At 37.1% G+C, this 8,225-nt stretch overlaps 1 long non-coding RNA gene across 1 annotated transcript; it reads left to right on the top strand.

The window, feature by feature from the left end:
• On the top strand, nt 1–6,548 carry LOC109138965 (uncharacterized). Its single transcript, XR_002042056.2, has 4 exons — nt 1–437; nt 1,525–1,570; nt 2,431–2,569; nt 4,548–6,548. It is a non-coding gene; the product is annotated as an uncharacterized LOC109138965 (long non-coding RNA).
• Nucleotides 6,549–8,225: the final 1,677 nt, after the last annotated feature.

The following is an 8,225-nucleotide window of genomic DNA, read 5'->3' as shown; positions in this document are numbered from 1 at the left end:
CATTGTATGCTGGACTATCAGAATATAGTCAACCCACTGATCTCTAACCATCTAACTCTGAATAGGAATAATAATTACAATACAAACACTGGCATCAAATCTCTGTGTGAGAAATCCTGCTGGTTTGCTGACATCGAGGCCCCTCAGTTCAAGAGTCTCTGGGGGTTTGTGTGTGGAACGTGTATCTGGGTAGCATGGGAACAGCCGGGCTGCGTCTGGGAAAGGAAGCAGGCTGTCCCTTGTTGTTGCACAATCTAATTATCTCTGAGTTTCAGTGATAAGAAACTGGACATGGGCTTTTTGTGACCAGTTGTGCATCTGTTAGCTGGCTGGTATACGATTTGAAGCATCTTCTTCACAGGTTCTAATCAAGGCTTTTTCCAAGGGATCCTCAAGAGAAAAATACTGCTTTAAAGAGCAACATAAAAAAAGCTGGGGTATGTGCTTACACAGCATTTTCTCTTTGGTTATCAGTTTGGGTTTTTAAAATGTTAAACCTGTTTTATTTGTCATGTACAATAGCTGATGCTTTTGTTGAGTTTAGTAAATTAAATGAAAGATTACATCCATTTATTTATTTTCCATGTGGACCTAAGAATTCATAGCTTTTAGAGTACGTATCTGTGTCATACAAGAGCAGACATTACATGTGAGCATATTTTTGAAAAAAACAAAAAAACAAAAACAACCATCCTCTCACTGCATTCCCTGGTAACATCTGTTTCCAGTGTCTGCCTCCCACGAGATAAATTCATTAATTTGTGGGAATGTCCAGGAAGCAGATGGCCATCACGTCTGTTTCATACAGATTTTATTGGTTTTTTTTTTTTTCTTTTCAAAATGTGTCACTGGACTTGTGTTGAACATGTTTGAAATCCTGCTTGGAAAGTAACAGAGCTTGGTAAATGTAAGGGTAGAATTTCTTTTTCTTGTCTTCAGTTTAATTTTAACTATGTATCCCCTTTGTAGGAAGAACATGTTTGTATAGACGTTATTTATTGCCTTGATTTATTTATGATGCTGGAGAAAGTGTTCCTGTGCATCTAGACAAGACAGATACCACAAATTGACACATTTTAAAAATTACGTTTTTTCTTTGTACAGAGGAAACAAGGAAACTCACTCGTGCATAGCCACTGGTGCACTCATCTTCATCATGTAAAAATTCCGCACTGGCAGTCACCAGGGGTTGCTGCAAAAAAACGCACCGGCATGCGGGAGAGAAGTTGAGCCAGAGCCTGACTTTGTTTATTTCATAGTTCTATCATCTTCTTAATCTTAGTCCAACTCGCAATTTACGCTGCAAAATAGTGACATGAAGAAGTTTCATTTGATTTGTGTCCGATGATTTAAGAGATAGAGAGAGAGCCTCCATAAAGCTGTTAATCAGAGAAATAAAAAACCCCGACCACCGTACTCCCCCACCACCGGTTGCCGGTTTCCCTGATCCTGTCTGAATCCATGCTTAATTACAAAATTATGACAAGTAACTTATTTTATTATTCCTTTTTTTTTTTTAAATAGATGGTGTCTGCTGCATATATGCTGGTACTTATATTCGTCAAGACAGGTAAGCCAGAATTTCAATATGGCCAGTATGTGATGATCCAAAAACGGGCAATGCTGGTGTGGTTTTATCTGTTAGACCTTGAAATTGATGGCTGACAGGATCTATCCACAGTAAGATGGCAAATTCTGAATTCTGAAAATGTGTGTTTTTCTCTCCATTTTGCACTCCCAGTTAGTTGTTAGCTTGTGATATGCCATTTTTCAGACTCAAAATATAACCTTTTTTTTACAAAACACTCTCTAGAGAGTATACAGTAAATCTGTAAATGCTATCGTTGTGTTTTAATGTGAAAGCTGAGGGGGGACACGAGCTATTGGAAAACAATGATGTAAGCTCAACCACATGTTGGCTTTGTCCGACAACTTGACGATCATAAAATAATGATTGGATGTGTCTAACTAGCTGTTAAAGGCTGTCTGAAGGTACAAAGTGAAAATATGTAAATGACAACACAATAAATTGTGAGTTTGGCTGTATTGAACACAGTAGAGTTGAACACAGAGGTTTAACCGGCTGAAAGAGCAAGAGAAGACCACGTTTTCCAGATATTTCGGTGTTGACAAGATCTTCACTAAATTCAGTCAAACAGTGATATCTGGTTATTATCTGGTGAAAAACAACAGACATAATACAAGATTATAGCAGTAAAGAGCTGTGAAACTGTGTTTTCCGTGATGTAATGATCATAAAAACAAGACTGAGATAACATTTAAGCTAAGTGACTTTGTCATTTTTTAAGGATTAATTTGTTCATTGGCAACATATCTAACAGATTGCTCAAAGATGTTTGAGTCTATGATGTTAGGTGTTTGGCTTGAGTTGTGTGGAGAACTTGGCTGTTAAGTATTTGTTTTCTCCAGGAATGGCTGCAAAACGTCTTGCTCCACCATGTGACCAGCACATGTTTAATAGCAATGTTGACAATTGCCTGTCAGACTTCAACAAAAGCATGGAGACAAGTGGCTATCAGGACAGGTGCCCATGGCCTGCTGTAAAAAGGTAAAATTTCATCAGCAGCAAATGTAGAGCTCTTTCCCTAACCTGTTACAAATTTATTTCAGATTTTAATTATTTTAATCTACAACACAATGAACACCCCAAGCTAATTTTACGGTTTGGTATCAGTGCCAGTCCAGACATATTTCAAAATATTGGTATTGGCTAGAAAAAGCTAAAACTAAATCTATTAAACTTTTCGGAAGTATCATTTTCAACCAGCACTTAAGTAAATAAAAGTAGGATCACACTGTATCAGAGGTACCCAATGTTAAAGTTTCGTAATAGGATTGGTGCCAAAATATATTGATCGTGACATCCCAGATGATAAGTTGTGTGCTCTTACCAAACACGTTAAAGTCTGTGTAAAGTAAGATTAAATATGTGTTCTTTGTTTGTCAGACCAAAGAAGAAAGTGTTATTAACCACACAGCTAAATCTGAATGATTAAAAATATGAACAAGTTTATGGAATTAGGTGTCAAAATTAGGTAAAAATGAGCAGTATTCTCAGCTCCAGGACTGTGAGGGCATGTCCGCTGAATGTGCTGAGTGGGAGCAGTATTCAAGTGACTGAAAAGTGTCAGATGAGTTCAGAAAATGATATGATGAACTTCACACTCTGAGAGAGATGAATTAATCTCAATCTCTCTGCTAGAGCTGCAGGTGTATGCTCAGGGTGGCCTCAGTGTGTCATCAGGCCACCCTTTAGGACTGCCTACAAAAATTCTGGACTGGGAACTGGTCAAAAACTGCTTTAACCTCTAACTCCACATTTCAGTAATTTATCATTCAAAGTCTTTTCAGCAACTATTTTCCAACATATTTAATGTATTTTGAAAGAAATCTCGGAATTGCCTTTACCCAGACTTTAATACAAATGCCTATGAACCATGCCATTTATGAGTCAGTGTTAATGTTGTTGCTGTTTGAGCCTTGGCATGCATGTGTTGCAGGAAGCTGTCCCTGAGCTCAACACTGTAGAACCCAGAGAGTGAAAACACATAAAGACTGGATACAGTGACACATAACATACTTTTTATGGCCTCTTCAGTAAAGATATATGACCTTTAGTCATGGGAAAGTCAGATACTTTCCTGTTTCCTGACTACACTTGGAGCTGGTCAGTTTCAACTAATTACTCAACTTTGAATGAAAAAATGCTAGACTGTTGCGTCTGGGCTCATGTTTCCAGACAGCAGTTGTTTGTGGAGACTTTCACTCTTGCCGTGATACCTACAGTACACTGCAGTAGACTTTAATTATAGATGTAATAATCCATATTTTACTTTGTAACATGGTTTGGGGCTGAGCTCCCATAGAGCTCAAATGGTGTTCATCATCTCAAGGAGCTTCCAGCTGTTAGGCTCAATTGAATTTTAGTGGATGTTTTCCACACTAAAATCCTGCAGTGACAACTCTTGATTTATGCTGGTTTGGAGAGGCTATGTTCGCTTACCCACCCAGAGGATGTGACATCTCAAAATTTAACAGTGAAATGTAAGCTGCCTCCAAAACACCAACACCAGTGAGTTAAACCCTTGGAGTCACTAGGGCTAGATCACTTTCCAAACCATGCTTTTAAAGCAGGGAACCCCTTATCCAGTTTTTTTTTATACAAAACTAGCATTCATTGTCACATAATTACATGTGGAAAGAGAAAAATGTAGAGATCTTGTAGGGCCCTCACCCTAAGGTCCTAAGGTACTCCAGTGCCCAACCACTTCAGGAACCACTGATGGAACTATTTAGAAATGGTTTTCCACCTTCAAGACATTGTCTTCCATTCATTGAAACATGTTAGATCCACAATGAATGGATCTATTTACTGTATTTAACATACTGTATACAACATACTGAGCTCTGCATATCTACAGATTCATATGAATACCCACAGTCTTACACTGTTAGTAAGGTAATCCTCAAGAACAATTTTTAGCCATCTTATTTTTTTTCCTTTTCCTTGCTCTCTCCTCCTGCAGCATCTACTACAAACTGAAGAGTTGCGTGGATGGCTGGGCAGAAACGTCTTGGTGTAAGGGATATCAATTTATGCCAGAGAAGGTCTTCCTAAATGTCCATGAGACATACTTCTTGGTTTGTGGACAAGTCCAAGACCCCCCACTCATCACTCTCATTATGTTAATAGCACCTGTTGTCATTGTGACATTATTCCTGCCATTCCTGTGTTCTGGCTTGAACTTATTCTCATAATTGTGGCTATTCTGATATTTGGTCTTGCTAACATCGAATTTGCCTACCTTTCGAGAGATTGGAAAAAGTGGACTCCAGCAAAACAGCATAACAAACGTTTTAATAAACCTTAATTTTCCAAAAGAATAATAATTCAATAACTGAAAACACTGGTCTTTAAGTCAAAACAAAAAACAGGAGGAACTAACTTGTTGGCTAACCAAACTCATTGCCTATTCATCTGCTCTTGCCGGTTTGTTTACATGTGTGAGGTTGTGTGTTACTCTGCCATAACAATATTAGGACATGGGAAGTTTTTGTTTGAATTAGTGTCTTCTTTGGTTATTTAAAAAAACTGAATGTAGAGACTGGTTCAGTGGACTAGCAGGAGGATTATTGTGAGCCAATCACCTTTGAGCTAGTCGACTCAGAGTACACAAACAAATAACTAAATGAAACTAAATTACAGAGTGAAGACAAAAAAAGGCTGACATGGTATGCAACAATTCTTACAACCCCTTAAGCAATGACTTTTAGGATATTTTACATTATGGCAGATAAGTCAATAGTTTGGTTAGCTGGCAAGTTACCCTGGAAAGTAGATCCCTGTGCAGTTAGGAACAATAACTAATCCAGGGGAATAATTCCTGTGTTTGCTTTTGGCCAGACTTATAGACAAGCATTTGAAAAGATTTATGTATTTGGAAAGCTTTAGGAGGCTCAAGCTATTAGCCCTGATATTATCTTCCTGAAATCTCTCAAATGAAGGTGGTGAGTGCAAAATTGGCATGACCTATAGTGAGAACAGCAACAACTATGAAAACAAGACCTGGGTTAAAGAAAAGTACCAAAACAGATACACACACATACAACATCAACAACAACATCTGTTAAAAGGAAATATTTTACACAAACATCATATCTCTTAATGATTGGGTGTGTCATGAAATTCTGTGAAACAGCATCAAACATATGATACATTCTTTAAACATAAATTTATACTTGACTGTCTAAATACTGAACGTCTCAACTTTCTGAAGCTCATTATCTTTTCATATATTTTGTCATATATAGTCAACTCCACCCATCTGGCACCTATAGTAAGTAGAGGAAAACAAAACCTTAACATTGATTTACTGCACTGTTTCCCACCGATTATTTCAGAAGTCTACATGATTCTTGAATAATCTGTACTGTACTGTATTTTTTTTTAAGATGACAAAAGAACCAATTCTGTTTGTATTTGAAACACATAATAAATATTTATTTCAGACAAAAAAATAATGTTTTACAGTTGTTTGAAAACCTCTTTACAGCAATAGCAAGATGGACCTGCTATTCAAGTATCCACATGGCCTAAGAGTCTGTTACAAATGCAAACATACCACATTTCATAATTTGTCAGAAGATGAGTATAAATCAAGGGGCTGTTGTGTAGACGTCATGAAGATGGTGTGTTATCAAAACAAAATAAAGCTTCATTTAGCAAGTTCAACGTTTCAGTTTCAACTTTGAATCTACTGACTGACAATCAACACCAAAATCTGCAGCTCTCTACATGACCAGTAAGGTAGAGAGATGAAATAAACAAGAGGGGATTGAAGAGAATCGAGGTGGACCAAATATAATTTGCACAATACTGATCATGACCATGTTGCTCTGTTTCTGCTGGATGTGTATCAAGATGATTCATTGCTAACACATTAAGCCTTACACCTCGACTTGTTAGTGTGAGTATGTTGTGAAGTTACTCTCTGTGCTATAGTTGTTAAAAAAAAAAAAAAAAAAAAGCATCAAATAAATGCAGCTTTGAAATAAATACTAAAATCCGCTGCGCCCAATTGCCCTGGCCCGGGCATTTAAACTGCAGCCGCCTGAGCATCGTGACGGCTTTGTGTGTTGTGTGGATTTGGAAGCTTGCCTAGTTAGTTGAATTTGTGAATGTTAACGTAGGTTAACTCGTGTAATTTGAGGAGGTTTTGTTTACTGGGACTGGGCAGGGTTTAGTTTATTTAGTAAATTTATAGTTACTGATTATACATGAGCGTATATTTCTGTTAGACCCATTAGTTCAGGGGTGCTGTTTTGATGTGTGTTTTGTTATTTAGAGTTAGATTTAAATAGTAGTGAGGGTTTTCTTTCTCGTTTTGGTTTTCTAGTTAGAATAGCATAGGCTCTGTTAGAGTTCTCCTTTTCTTATATTTGTTTGTTCTTTTGACAGCACTCGCTCGCCCTTAGTTCCCTTTGGCCTCACCTCCTTTTGTTTAAAACGATCTTAACTTTCATTTAATAAAATACTTTTGTTTATTAACCTTAAAATCTGGTTTTATGTTACTTCTTTTCATACCCTGAGATATGGTCGTAACAGTTAAAGAGAGAATTTCACTGAATAGAAAAAAAAAATCTCCAGAAACGAATAGTTTTTAATTTACAACATAGGAGATCAAAATTCGGAAACTAATCCTACTGAAGGATAATCCTTTGGTATGCAGTGCGATTAAAGAAAAATAAATTGCATTCCTGTAGTATCCAAATGATACTACCCATTATAACTCTCTTGCTCTTGAGGGAATATCAGTGTGAACAACTTTCCTTACAATAGTTGATCTAATGTCATACATACCTGATTTACAGTCATATAATGGTCGAACCTAATACACTATTCCATATGCTAGAACTCCAAGATTGCCAGACGTCTTTACTCAAACCAATGATGTTGAATTAAAAGAGGTTCAAAAATAACAGAGCCAAGTCTTAGATTTGGGTGGGTGGTCTGGCCTGCTACCATGGTGGTATAAGGCAATGAATTGTGGTGAGTTCAGAACACTGACATGTCAGAACTTTCTGAGGGTCAAAAAAACTATTTTTCTTTTCATCTTGCATGTTTCAACATCAAGACAGACAGGAGAGAGTGGCAGCACCACACCTTTTATTATCTTAAATAACACCCACAATTCCACTTTTCTCTTGTGTAAATACTGAAAGGAAGTTTTGCTTAGTGTATGCTTGCCGACTCTTTCTTGGCTATGGTCTCCACATATACTCAGACACACCAGTTCTTGTCATAACATGAGCACGTGGATGTGTTGAAGAGTCGAAAAGACTTGTATTGTCAGACAACAAAGGACATTGACCTTTGTGACTGTTTGACCACTGAGGGTCAACCCGGCATAGCAAATACAAATTTCTACTAAAGTCAGAAGATGCCAACGACTGGGGCCAAAAAAAAGTCAGATCAGATGTTAATAAACTTAAAAAACCTAAACAATGATTATAATCTTTACTTGAATAGCCTAAAGCTGATCAATCAGTTGGTGTCCATTTAGTCTTGCACTATGGAAGTTTTTTAATGATAAAACACAAAATCAATTCAAGTTTTGATAAAGCTGATGGTCAAGAAGTCTGAATGAGAAACTGCTTGAATAGAAAGCAACACACTTTTTGTGGTGCAGAGAATCAAATCAATA

Source organism: Larimichthys crocea, chromosome I (genome assembly GCF_000972845.2).
Source record: "Larimichthys crocea isolate SSNF chromosome I, L_crocea_2.0, whole genome shotgun sequence".
NCBI classification, from domain to species: Eukaryota; Metazoa; Chordata; class Actinopteri; family Sciaenidae; genus Larimichthys; species Larimichthys crocea.
The sequence above is the reverse complement of the archived record's forward strand: the minus strand, read 5'-3'. Positions and strand labels throughout refer to the sequence as shown.